General features: G+C 29.0%; 1 pseudogene; it reads right to left on the bottom strand.

Moving 5' to 3' along the window:
* Positions 1 to 4113: 4113 nt before the first annotated feature.
* On the bottom strand, positions 4114 to 6201 carry LOC147926434 (uncharacterized; annotated as a pseudogene).
* Positions 6202 to 14046: the final 7845 nt, after the last annotated feature.

Raw genomic sequence — 14046 nt, 5'->3', positions numbered from 1 at the left:
ATTTTGACTGAGACAAAGTAGCAGCGTCTACACTCGATCTGGGTTATGGCACTCGACGACCATGGCAGAGCAGTTTATACATGACCACGTCGGCGTCATCTCCTGGCACCCGGACGATATGGAGTAGCTAACTCATATCGATTGAACCAGACCACTTTGGGATATTATATAGTCTTTGATCTGGTTAAGGTCAACGTTTTATCATATTGTACACGTTTTGCATTTGTTTCTTTGGAATATTTCTCTGAGTTTTGCTGCTTATTTGGAATCATTTTTTGAGTTTTTCCAAGTTTTCTTTTTCTCAGTAAACACATTTGGCATTTCTCAGCCCAAAATCTAATAATGTTACGTCTCCAACAAGAAATCTCATCTTCTCGAAATGGATAGACCATCCGATTCTAGCCAAGACAACAAATGTAATTCCCAAACCAAAACACGAAATGCATCGTAAATCTTTCCTCAAATACTAGTGCAAATATGACATCACCAAAAATAAAACATGAAATGCATCATAAATCTTTCACCGAGACTATATATATAACCATCTTTCTTTCTTATTTGAGGATCTAAATATTAACATATATGCATATATATATATATATATATATATATATCTTATTATATAAAGTTTGATGTCAAAATTACTAATTAACAAGATTGTGACATGTGTCAAATATATTGATTAGATGTTGCCATATGTCAAATTTTTTTTTAAAACATAAGACAGCTAATTATATTTACAGAATTTTACATGTTTATATTTTAAAACATTTATTTCCCTAAATCAAAAAGAAAAACTAACAAAACTTATTATATAAAGCTTCATGTCAAATTTACTCATTAACAAGATTGTGACATGTGTCAAATATATTGATTAGATATTGACACATGTCAATATTTTTTTTTAATAAATGTAGTAGGACAGCTAATTATATTTACAGAATTTTACATGTTTATTTTCCTAAATCAAAAAGGAAAACTAACAAAATAAATATATTTTTTATTGTATGCTAATTATATCATACGTGGTTTCTCAATAAATTTGACAAGTGTAAGCAAAAACTTAATTTATTAAGCATGTATATTAATCAATAAATAATGAATAACAGAGTTAAAAAGAATAACATAAGTTATTTTTTTTTAAACATAAGACAGCTAATTATATTTACAGAATTTTACATGTTTATATTTTAAAACATTTATTTCCCTAAATCAAAAAGAAAAACTAACAAAATTTATTATATAAAGCTTCATGTCAAATTTACTCATCAACAAGATTGTGACATGTGTCAAATATATTGATTAGATGTTGACACATGTCAATATTTTTTTTTAATAAATGTAGTAGGACAGCTAATTATATTTACAGAATTTTACATGTTTATTTTCCTAAATCAAAAAGGAAAACTAACAAAATAAATATATTTTTTATTGTATGCAAATTATATTATACGTGGTTTCTCAATAAATTTGACAAGTGTAAGCAAAAACTTAATTTATTAAGCATGTATATTAATCAATAAATAATGAATAACAGAGTTAAAAAGAATAACATAAGTTATTTAACATAATTTTAGTCGGATATAAATTGTATTTATCGTTGTAATATAATTCTTTATTGTAAGTAAGTAGACAAAACCTTGAAAGAATAAATAAAAAAATAAAAAAAATTCAATACATGATTTGTATAAGTATAGTTTTACATGTTTTATTTTAAATTTTAAATGTAGTAATATGAGAAACATGAAAAAAAAAAATAGAAAAATGGGTTTGTATGAATGAATTTTTGGTTAATTGATTAAAATTGACAAAAATATTACTTATGAAACTATGACATATAGAAGAATAATATTTAGGATATTTTCGGATTTTCAAAAATTTTGTGGATGTTAACTGATTTTTTTACTGATTATTTTTATTGTTAAATTTAAAATACTAACCAATATACATATTATCTCATATGTGCTCATATTATTTTTGTTATTAAAATTTTTAACTAATCCATGAAGAAGTGAATTATGGTTTTACGATGAAATATATAATTAAATGTGATTACTAAACTAAATGTCTAACGATGAAATTTATTTTAGATTAAATAGATAAAAAAGTTTTCAAATATTAATATGTATCATTTAAAAAATTTTCATTCAAGAATATTAGTAATTTTTAATGTTTAATTTTATAATTTTAACACATGTATTTATGTAATGCATATATCAAAACATAAGATAATTTATTATAGGAATAAATCTTTAGTTATTGAGAATTTCTCTTTATCTTTATATATGTTTTTATTTTATAAATTTTACTCATTTTTAAAATTGATTATGACATGAGGTAAAATTAGTACTTATGAGATAACAACATAAAAAATATATCTTAAATAATGTTGATTGAGATTTTTTTTGCAAATTATATTTTGTTAATTTTTATTTATATTTTCAGTTCTTACTAAGATATAGATTTGATATGATGTATTAATTGTGTTTGATATAAAATATTTAGTTCTATGCATTAAGATGACATGTGTAATTAAACTTAAAATATTAACTATTATGATGGTATATATATTTAAATGGTACTTCCTGTCCTATAAGAGTTTTTGGGTAAAAGCACAAAAATTAATAAACAATAAATGTTATGTCATTTATAAAACTTCTACCAATAGGAAATATACTGCATAATTCAAATAGTCATAAATTGTTATATTAATTAAAATTGTACATAGAAATTTGAGAAAATCTTATAAAACTCTTATATAATGAAATTGAGAGAGTATTAAATGAAATATGAGAGGTTCGTATTCAATATTAAAATGTTACAAGATAAAATCTAAAAACATGTATGTTACTACTTAACTATTTTCAATTATTTTTTTAATATTTACCCGTGTAATAACGCGGGCCTTATCTAGTATATATATATATTTATATTTATTTTTCCTAGTTTGGTTAACCTAATGTGCACTTATATATATGCCTCTCTGGCTTGCGATTTGTGAAATAAACACCTTCCACAAACTCTTGACAATCCTCTCTTCGATATATTTATATCCTTGTTGGGGCTCTTTTTCTGTTGCTTTCGAGAGAAATTAACTAACAAGCAGGGGCCAATGTTATGGCTAGTTTTTGGATTACTTAAGAGTTTTTCTTTCATATGCATGATGTCTATGGATTGGTCACAAAGAGTTTGAGAAAATGCCAAGGTACGTTCCATTATCGCGGAGTGTGGCTTGAAATGGGTACTTATATATGGAGATGTGACTTGTGTTCCTGCGAATGTTGAGTACATGCTCAAAACTAACTTTCAAGAACTTCCCCAAGGATACCTTCTTTTAAAAGCCGCTTCCGTGATCTGCTCGAGGATGGTATCTTTAATGCTGATGACAATTCTTGGAAGTGGCCTCGACGGATCATCATAACCGAAATGCATTCAACCTGGTTAGTGGATCATTGCTCTTTCAAACAATGCAAACATTTGGTAAGGAAGAGCCGTTGAAGGTGATGGAGAGTTTTGCGAGGTCACAAGAAGCTTTCGATCTTCAAGACGTGCTCCTGCGCTTGACATTTGAGATATCACTACAAAAAACCATGGAATTGCCGACAACAAAAACAGTCACTAAACAGTCGCAAATACCTAGTAACGACTGTTTGGCGACTGAAAACCGTAGTCGCTAAACAGAGCGTCGCTAAAATAATCAATCGCTAAAGAGTCGGCAAATAACTACGAATTGGCGACTGATAGTTTTGGTCATTGTTCCCTCGCGAAACAGTCGCTAAAATGGCGACTGAGTTGGCAACGCTTTAGTGACTGATTTGGTTACTCATTTGCGACTGTTTTGGTTACTGATCCGTGTACGTTTTCGTGACTGTTTAATTATCGATTTATCAGGTTTTTTTCTTGTAAATCTGGTCAAATTGAATTATTTGATTTTGTAATACCAAAACAGATTATGAAAACTATAACTAAAACTTAACAAACATGAAATTAAACAAAAAAGTCTCAACATACATAAGTTCTAAAAAGAACATCCAAACACAAATTCCAAATGTTTAAGTACAACCATTACAAATGTTAAGGTCATGAGGGAAGGAGGGATAGTGAAGGAACCACCTAACTTTGAACATCAGCAGGGTCGGGGTTATTCGTTTCAGACTCGAGAAAAGCAACATAGTTTGGGTTAGTCTTGAGGAAGCTCACCAAGCGTTTGATCTCTGCTTGTTGCTCAGCTGCAACCCGGGAAGCCTCAGCTTCAAGCTCTGCTTGTAGAGCTGCTTGTTGCTCTATTTTGTGGTTAGATTCTTCAAGCTGTTGTTGCAGGCTTGCGAAAGAAGAAGAGCTTCCAGGGAACTTCCGCTTGCCGTTGATGAAACTCCCTAGGCTTCCAACTCCAAAGTATGTTCCTCTATCGCTTATGAAAGTAGACTGCATAACAAAACAGAAAAAAGTTAAAATCATTACTTACCAATGAAAAACTTAATAGCATATTAGAAAGAAGCAACATTACCTGAAGAAAGAGCTCATCCCTCCTCGTGAGATAGCTCCGATCGACGTGATGTACCATCGGAAGACTCGTCATTGTCCAGAGCAGCCAACTTAGCTTCCCTTTTTTCTTATATGCCTCATGAACTGCTTGCACCTTCTTATCCACAAAAGTCCCATCTTTTTGGTATGAGTCCTGATGAAAACTTCAGGAATAGTTGGCGGTCTTCCCAATTCCACTTCCTGAAAAGTTAGACAATGAAAAGGTTAGATAATGAACCATCTGATGTAACTTATTAAACAATGAAAAGGATAACTCACAATCTCTTGTTCGATTTGTAAGTAAGACTTCGGCCCTGATACATGCTTGTGAGGGTCAAGACCATTACGGTCAGACATTCGAGCTGCTGAAGTGGTTGCACTCTTTGCCATGGCTTCTTCTGTGTTCCAATAGTCACACATTTCTTTCCAAAGAGTTTTCTCAATCCAACTCGGTTTTGCTTGATCTCGCTGAGCTGCTGCCTTGGAAACCATGTCTTTCATACGGTTTTGACAAATGGTATAGAACTTTTCTTGAACCACACCGGTTAGTGAGGGATCCCAGGTGTGTGTTTTCTACAAAAGAAGACTAGTGTTAATATCAATCATTCCAAAAAAAAAACTATAAATAAAGAAATCAAATTGAAAGGAGTAGAAGTTTACCGCAAATTCCAAGAAGTATTTTTCTCTTCTTTGATTAGGAACACAACCCCAACTGTAATATGGCCCATCAAACTTGTTTGTAAACACTTTTGTAATCTTTCGGGTAATCTTACCGTTGTCCTTACCAAACCTTAAAACACAAACAAATCGAAAGTTAAATTATAATCAACAACAAACCTACTAATCTAATCAAAAACAAATCGACTAAAACGAAAACAAATCGACTAAAAAAATCTAATCAAACACAAACAAATCAAAAGTTAAATTATAATCAACAACAAAGCTACAAATCTAATCAACAACAAATCGACAACAACAACAACAAACCTACTAATCTAATCAACAAACCTACTAATCTAATCAACAACAAACCTACTAATCTAATCAACAACAAATCAACAACAACAAACCTTCTAATCCAATGAAACAAACCTACTAAAACAATAAAACAATCCTTTCAATTCTAATCATTCTAATCACTCTAATCACTCTAATCAATCTAATCTACGCAAACAATCCTTACCAAGTAGTTCCACGCTCTAATGTGGGAGAGAGGACAGTGGTGTACAACTCACGGCCTGGCTCGACGAGCATGGCATGTAAAGAAGCGAGTACATCAGCTGGGAAATGTGAGTCCCTTAAACCGTCATCCTCAAAATCAGCTTGGTCTTCTTCTTCCTGATGCGAGTTCTGCGCTTGAGAACTGTGGTGCGATCCAAAGCCAGCTCGAGATTGAGAAGACGGTAGACGATGATTTGAGATGTGAGGAGACTGTCGAGGTAGCGGAGACTGTCGAGGTAGAGTCGAGACCTGAGGAACCTGTCGAGGATGATTCGTGACTGAAGGTTGAGGAGACTGTCGAAGTGGACTCGAGAATTCTGGTGGATCCGTCGTAGAGGCGAGAGGTTAAGGAAAAGGACTCCTGATTGGAGCTTCACCGGAAGGGGATGCTCCTGGAAAGCTCCTCGAGTTCTGGAACAGGTTTGTCGGAGGTGGATAGCCTCCGTAATTAGGCATCGGTCTCGCTGGAGGCTGGAGGATTGAGACAGAAATTCCCTGAGAATCAGTGTCTGGGTCTCGCTGGTTCGCCGGCGTGAAGGCATATTGGCTGGGAAGATTCACGGGTCTTCGATTCGCCGGTTGTGAGGTTCCATGGATTTGAGGAGTTTCTTCTTCCTCCTCCTCTTTTCTTTACTTCGGCCATCAACAACAAAAGAGAAACAAGAACGAGATGAAGATTTAGGGTTCTCGATTGAGAGCAATTGAGATCTAGGGTTTTCTCGGGGAAGAAGAGAAATGAGGGACTAGGGTTTTCTCGGGATGAAGATGAGATCGATTTGGGTTTGGACCATTTTCTTACGGACCAAATTTGGTTTAAGGCCCAAATTAAATAAATCAGTCGCTAAATAGTAGCTGCTTAGTCGCAACTATTGGCGACTGAAAAACCGGTCGCCAAATTAGTCGCAAATTGGCGACTACAATGCGACATTATACATTAGTATCGAATTAGCGTCTATTTGGCGACTGATTTATTTGTGTAGATATTGAGTAGCAAAACAATCGCAATTCAGTCGCTAAATTTAGCGACTGTGTTTTAAGTCGCAAATTGCAGTCGGCAATTCCATGTTTTCTTGTAATGTGTATAGTACTAATTTGCTTTTTATGGTAGTATTGCTAATTATTAGTCAATATATATATATATATATATATATATATAATACTAACAGATTAACATTCTAACTAGATTAAGTACATTTTGTGTTATATCTTTTTAGTTTTACTTATTTAAAATTTTAGTTTGCAACTTTGATCCCTAAACATTTACTGCCATTCGATTAATACAATATAAGAAATCAAGCTACATTATGATATTTTATTGCCATAATCCTTCCCATTCGATTACTACAATATGTTCAAATCTCGATGGTACAATGGAGTAAAGACTATTACTAAAGTCGAGTGCATAATTATCAGCCTATTAAATGCATATTTCCAAAGACGTCTATAACACCACCAAGATAAACATTTAATTGTCTATATATCTTATTTGTAAAGTAAATATTGACCATAACACATTGATTGCCGAAATCTATCTTTAAATGAGTACATAACTTAAATAATAAAAACTAAAATATACCTTAAATCTTTCACGTTTTGAAAGATCCTTCATGACATTTTAAATGATTTTTTGCTTGCTCTCGGCTCACCAATTTAGTCTTAATTTCATATCACACCTAATGCATTTTCAAAACACTATAAATAATCTCTCACTACCTAAAGGAGAATGCACCAAACATACTTACACCTTACAGTAGTCTCTTTTTTTTTTTTTTGTCAGTAAACATTACAGTAATATATGAAAACTCTTTTGTGTTTTCTTTATCTTTTTTTTCTTGCTTTTGATGTTATTTAATATTCGTTGTAAGTAAGTTACTCTCATCTTTAAGAGATGAATCCATGTTCTATCATGATGTATATAGTTTTTCTTATTATATCAATATAATTAAGTTTTCTGTTTCGTTTTTTTTTTCAGCAGTACATCTTATTTTGTTCGTTTTATAATATACCAATTATTATAACAACCAAACATACTAACCAAAAAGGCAAAAAGTTTAAAATTGTATTTGCCTTTTCACTAAGTTTTACGGTTGTCTATTATTTGAAAAGGAATTGTCCTTATATAAACCACAAAATAGGCATACTCTCTTTAATACTATATCATTATTTTTCTATTTAATTATTTACACAACAAGAATTATCTTTAATACTAATTATTAAGATTAAAACAACACAACTAGAATTAAGAGATCTCAAAAATCTGCATCTATACCGATAATGATTTTTAAAAATAAATTTAGAATACATATTTTTTTTTTTAGTTTAGGATAAGAAAAAATAGTCATATCATATTGAAAATTTCGAATTAAAATAAAGATGGGAATTAAATATATCAACCAATCTAAATCACAATTAATATATATTTCTTTTGGAATGCTACTCTTTCTCTCTCTCTTCACAAAATATTTTGATTAGCATAATATCACAATCATATTAATTATTATTTATTAATTATAACTACATATCTATATTAACATTTTTGAAGTACATTTTGATTTATTCTCTTTAAATTTTACTTATTTAATTTTTTTATAACATTAACTTTTAAAACAATTTCATAAATAACATTGCAGAGAAACCTAAATACTAAACTTTCTTAAATTGATCAACATTTGTTACATTTCTTACCATAAAATCTTAACAACATCTATAAATTCCGAATTTTCTAAAAATAACTTTACTCATTAAAGTTTTAACCCATTAAATCTCTAAAACTATTTTTATGGATGATAGAATCTCTCAAATTTAAATAATATACAACAGATTTTCCATAACAAAAGTTTACAATATCCATAATTATATTAATATTAATAAATTTCCTAAACCGAAAATCCAATTATAAAATGTCACATTAAATATATTGAAAACCACCATATAATTTGGTTTATTTTTTATTTTTTGAGGAATTACCAAAAAAGTAAAATTCTATTAATTATCATAAGCTATATATATTGACATGGAAAAATTATAAACTATAAAAATATGCTAATTTGGTAAAACAATTAACATAATTAAACTTGATAAAAAACTTATTTTGATTATTTTTTACGCAAAAACTTATTTTGATTTTGGTGAGATGGGTTGGCATTAATCCCATATAGGAATTAAGTGGAATTGTTTTTTTTTTTTTAACACTTTTAAATATGTACCAGGAGATAAATGTATTACTAGACTATACATATACCACACGGATTAAAACCTTGAAAACACTACAAAAATCCTATATTTTGAATACTTATATCAAATTCCTGTAAAATTTTATATTTTTAAAATTAATAAAACAATAATAAAATAACATATAAATACAAAAACTTATTTTGATTATTTTTTACGCAAAAACTTGTTTTGATTTTGGTGAGATGGATTGGCATTAATCCCATATAGGAAGTTAAGTGGAATTGTGTTTTTTTAACACTTTTAAATGTGTACCAGGAGATAAATGTATTACTAGACTATACATATACCACACGGATTAAAACCTTGAAAACACTACAAAAATTCTATATTTTGAATACTTATATAAAATTCCTGTAAAATTTTATATTTTTAAAATTAATAAAATAACATATAAATATAATATAATTTTAAATTTTTAAAATTAAAATTATTGTTCCGCGGTAGTATACCGCGGGTTAAATCCTAGTTTATAACATATTTGTAACTATTTGTAATTATGTATTAAAAATAGAAAGTTTACAAAAACTATGTTGTGTATTTTCTTTTTATTAAAAAGAGGATCTAAGATATGATATGAATATAAATCCGCATCTATTACAATATCTTGTCTAGAAATGGTAAACTGAGCGGTGTTCGGTGAGTTCTGTAGTGTTTTTTTTATTAGCCCTATTTGTCCCAAATTTATTAAAACAGTCATCTTGTTATATTCTAGTCTTCTTGTTTTTAACTCATTTTATCGATGTGTCGGCGAGGACGTAGAGGAGACAGGAAGTGTTATTGTTTTTCGCACACGAAATAAATTGAATAAAAGGGTATAAATGTGTAACGACGGAGAAGTGTTACCAAAGTCGACGTTCTTCGATCATGCTGTTGATTTTCATATATCATTTGTTAATTTGAAAATCAAAATATTTACCCGCAACAGTATTATTACTATCATATTATATGAATAAACTACATAGTACATTCATACAAAGTGTTAATCCATTCAATATTTCGCATATTCTTCACCAGAATTTTGTTATTGACAAGTCAACCTATCTGTGCTTCAATCTACACGATAAAAATCTAACCAAATATATAACTCACGTGATGATGTTTCGTAATCACGTTACTAAGGGGTTATTATTAATTTTATTTCATTAGTCTTAATTTGGTAAAATTAAGACTAACTTTGTTTCATTACTCCCTTACAAATTATTTTCTTAGATAGTGTATAAATATATAGGCATGATAAAATTTGGTAAAATACAGATATTAACAAATTATAGACACTGATTTGTGACATGTCCAGATAGGGGATTCCTTCGAATAGGGGATCAAGTGCTTCCGAGAGGACGGACTATCGGGCCACTGGCAAAAGAGGATACCCGACGCGTCGGTGGAAAATACTCAGTACGTCTTTTAATATAACTAACCCATGTTACTACAAATTTCCTGTTTTACATGGATAGATTACTATTAATTTACCATAATCAATAAAACTAAATTATCTGGAAAACTTTTATAAAAACACCAATTCTTTGGAAGAAAAAAAAGCTTAAACTTACATAAATCCTTAGGAGTTAATTGTGGTAGTAGTAGTTTTTATCTATACTAGTATTTTTTTTTTTTTGTCAACCATTGGGCCACAACTAGCCGGCCCATTAGCCAAATTCCTACATTCGTAGGAACCGGGACTCGATCCCGAGTGTGATGGTGCCTTCTACAAATGGACTTACCTCCTGCTACTGCACTAAAGTCACTTCACATCTATACTAGTATTTATACAGCACTTTTTGCTTAAAAATATGGTTTTGAAAATATTTACCATCAAATACTATTAAATGCTTATATTCATTTCCTAACAAGTTTAGTTAACTATCTTTATAACCAAACACAATTAAAATATTAAAATATCCATATATATAATTTCTACAATTAATATAGATATTTAGAAGATTTATTTCACAATTAAAAAAATTATTCTCCTATCATATCTTTTTGATTTTAAATTTTAAATGTAGTGAATCATCATATAATACATAAAGTTAATAAAAATATATATTTTTCTTCATATATCGTGATTGAATTTTTTTTAAAGAACATATACTACTCAATTAATATAAAAAGTGTGTGTTCAACATACATATATTGTAAATTTACCGTATATAGTAAATTATAAAATTTTAAGAAGTTTATAATCCATAACTGATATATCTAAACTTAATAAAAAATTTAAAATTATGAATATTTAAACATATTAAATTTTCAAAATAACACAAACGAGTTATATTACATGACGAGTTATATGACATGACATAATTGAATTGATAATATTAGAATTTTTTTTATTAATATGATATTTCAATGACTTCAATACGGGTTAAATACTCATTTTACTATTTTAACAACACAAATATAAAATATGTCGAATCAAACTGATTTAATTAAAATTGTATTAAATAATAATTGTTGTGCGGTATATTGTGGATTGTATATTAAATTACTAAAATTAACAAAAGAATACATTAGTAGAATTAGTATTAAAATAGTACATTGACAAAAATATTAAATAAAAATTTATTCCGCGGTATACCGCGAGTCATAATCTAGTTTATTTATTATGGATGAGAGATATCAAAGTTTAAAAAAATAAGTAACTTTTCTGTTAGCACAGTGATGTTTGAAAAAAGATATCGAGAGACTTAAAGAATCATATTTTACCAATCTTTTGTTTTCTTTCATACTGCCGTGGGTGTAGATAGCTCGACGAGATATTGTATCTATCTAGCTCGTATCTCAGTTCGAGAAGAATTAAGGACAAGAAACCAAGTGTATCCACTGGTCTTTCTATCCACTTATTCACCTATTCTGTTAGTCATTGGCCCAAGTGTTTATAAATAAAAAGATTATAGGGCAAGATTATAATCGACGTTTTGACATTATAATGTCAAACCATGATCTTAAAAATTAAAATGATTATATACTCTAAATCAAAAAAAAAAATTTAAAGTGCCTGTAAAAATAATAGTCAGCCTACACATTCTTGTAAACCCAAATAACTAAAAATAATGTTTTCACTATATTAAAGATAAAAAGGCATGTAAATCGTAAAGTATACAATTCTTAAGCAGATTTAAAAGCATACTCCTCTGTATTTGACTATTAGAGTTGTAAAAGAATTAATTTTTTATTTATTTAGTAAGGGAAAAATAAGATAATATTCTACTAAAAATTAGGCATAGAATAACAAGTATTTTAAAATGGAGGGAGTATTAGGCAAATTTATATTTAGTTTGTGCTAACATATTTATGCAAATTTGACATCATTATTTTAATGTCATACTTTACTTTATTAGCTTGAAACAGATATTACATAGTTATTTTACCATACTAAATAGCATACTTATATTTAGTATACTAAACTTGATAAACATGTAAAAAGTCTGCTTATTTTTTATATAGACTTTAAAAGCCTATATAGCTAGTCTATTGTTGTTAGTATTCATAAGATCTTGTTTATAAATTAACATTAAAATGATGATCACATACAAATTTTTTCCTATACATTGTTACATTCTTTGGAATCTATGAAATTATTGATAGAGAGTTTTTGTATTGAACGAAGAAATTTAAGTGATCAACTGTTTGATTGGGCCAAAATAGATTCCATATGTGGGCTTTTGGATAAACAAATGAAAGCGTGTTTCATCTGGACTTCCAAGCTTAATCGAATATGAAGATTTATCAATCACAATAACTGATTTACAGAATTAGCCAAACTAAACACCCTAAGAAATTTCTAACAGAGGTTTCCTGATTACTGTCTGGCAAATAAAAAAAATTCTATAAAGAGTTAAAGGTTCGTGCGTAAGATAATACACTGACGAATCTATCACACAACAGTCAAATTAATAGCAGAAAAATAAAAATCATTGAAAAAAATATAGAACAATAAACCAAAAGTAGCACATTTATTAATTATTTAAACGAAAGGTTTATCGAAATCCACTGAGTGGTTTGAACCAATCACAATACCCTCGAGCTATGTATGCATGTTGAATGTATATTTTGGTAACAGTGTGAGGCAAAGGATTTGGCAACTTTGTTTGCCGAAGATGCCAATAACATTTTATTCTTTTTCTTGTTGAAAACCATATAGGAAAGGATCGTCTTGATGTTGAATATTTAACTATGAGAGGGCAATTGCTAAGTCCTTCGAATCTGTCTCACACTCGATTATAGGATATGTTTTCTACATCGTAACAAAACATCACTAGTTTTAAATCCAAGTATCCGGGTTTAGAAACAAACGATCGCGTTAAAGTATGTAATAACAGATTAAATTCATTTTTTTATCAAAAATATGTTTGAGCTTTTATGTAATTTAATATTTTTTGTCTAATTGAAAAGAAACAGATTTATATTAAAAAAATATTTGAAAGAAATTAATTCAACTGTATATTTAAATTTTCTTCGACAACTCATTATAGGTCTTATTAGGTTTGTTACTTCTATTATAGTGCAGTAGGAAGACAAAAATTTATTAATTTATAGAGGTTTTAATTTATCGAGTCTCTTTCATTTTCATAATTTTAAATATTTTTTATTAAATTTAAGATACTTTTGTTATAATTCACACTTTTTTGTAGATTTTTTTTCATTTATAATTTTGGCTATCGTAATATGATGAATGTCAATAGTTTACTAGATTATTCAGCTGAAAATGATAAATGTTTAGAAGTTCTAGAAGAAATTGTTGTTATTATCCTTCATGATGAAATCTAAGAAGATATTGCAGTGTCTTTAAAACTAATTACACGTAAGGAAACAACTATCGCTTCTAAGACGCTCCATAATTTTTGGATGCCATTTGAGGAAAACCAACACAAAAAGTTTTTGATGCAATGAGAAATATTATAGATGAGCTCCAACAAGAATGCAAATTCAAAAATAAGTAAACAAAAATAGAGTCATATTTCACAAAATTTTCTTAGAGATATATATATATATGTATATATGTAATTTATATCATTGTTAATTTATGATATTTATGGGATTATATTTTTACATAGGATCTCAAAA

This window comes from Camelina sativa, chromosome 15 (assembly GCF_030686135.1).
Source record: "Camelina sativa cultivar CO46 ecotype springtype chromosome 15, ASM3068613v1".
NCBI lineage: Eukaryota > Viridiplantae > Streptophyta > Magnoliopsida > Brassicales > Brassicaceae > Camelina > Camelina sativa.
This window is presented reverse-complemented; position numbering and strand designations above follow the sequence as displayed.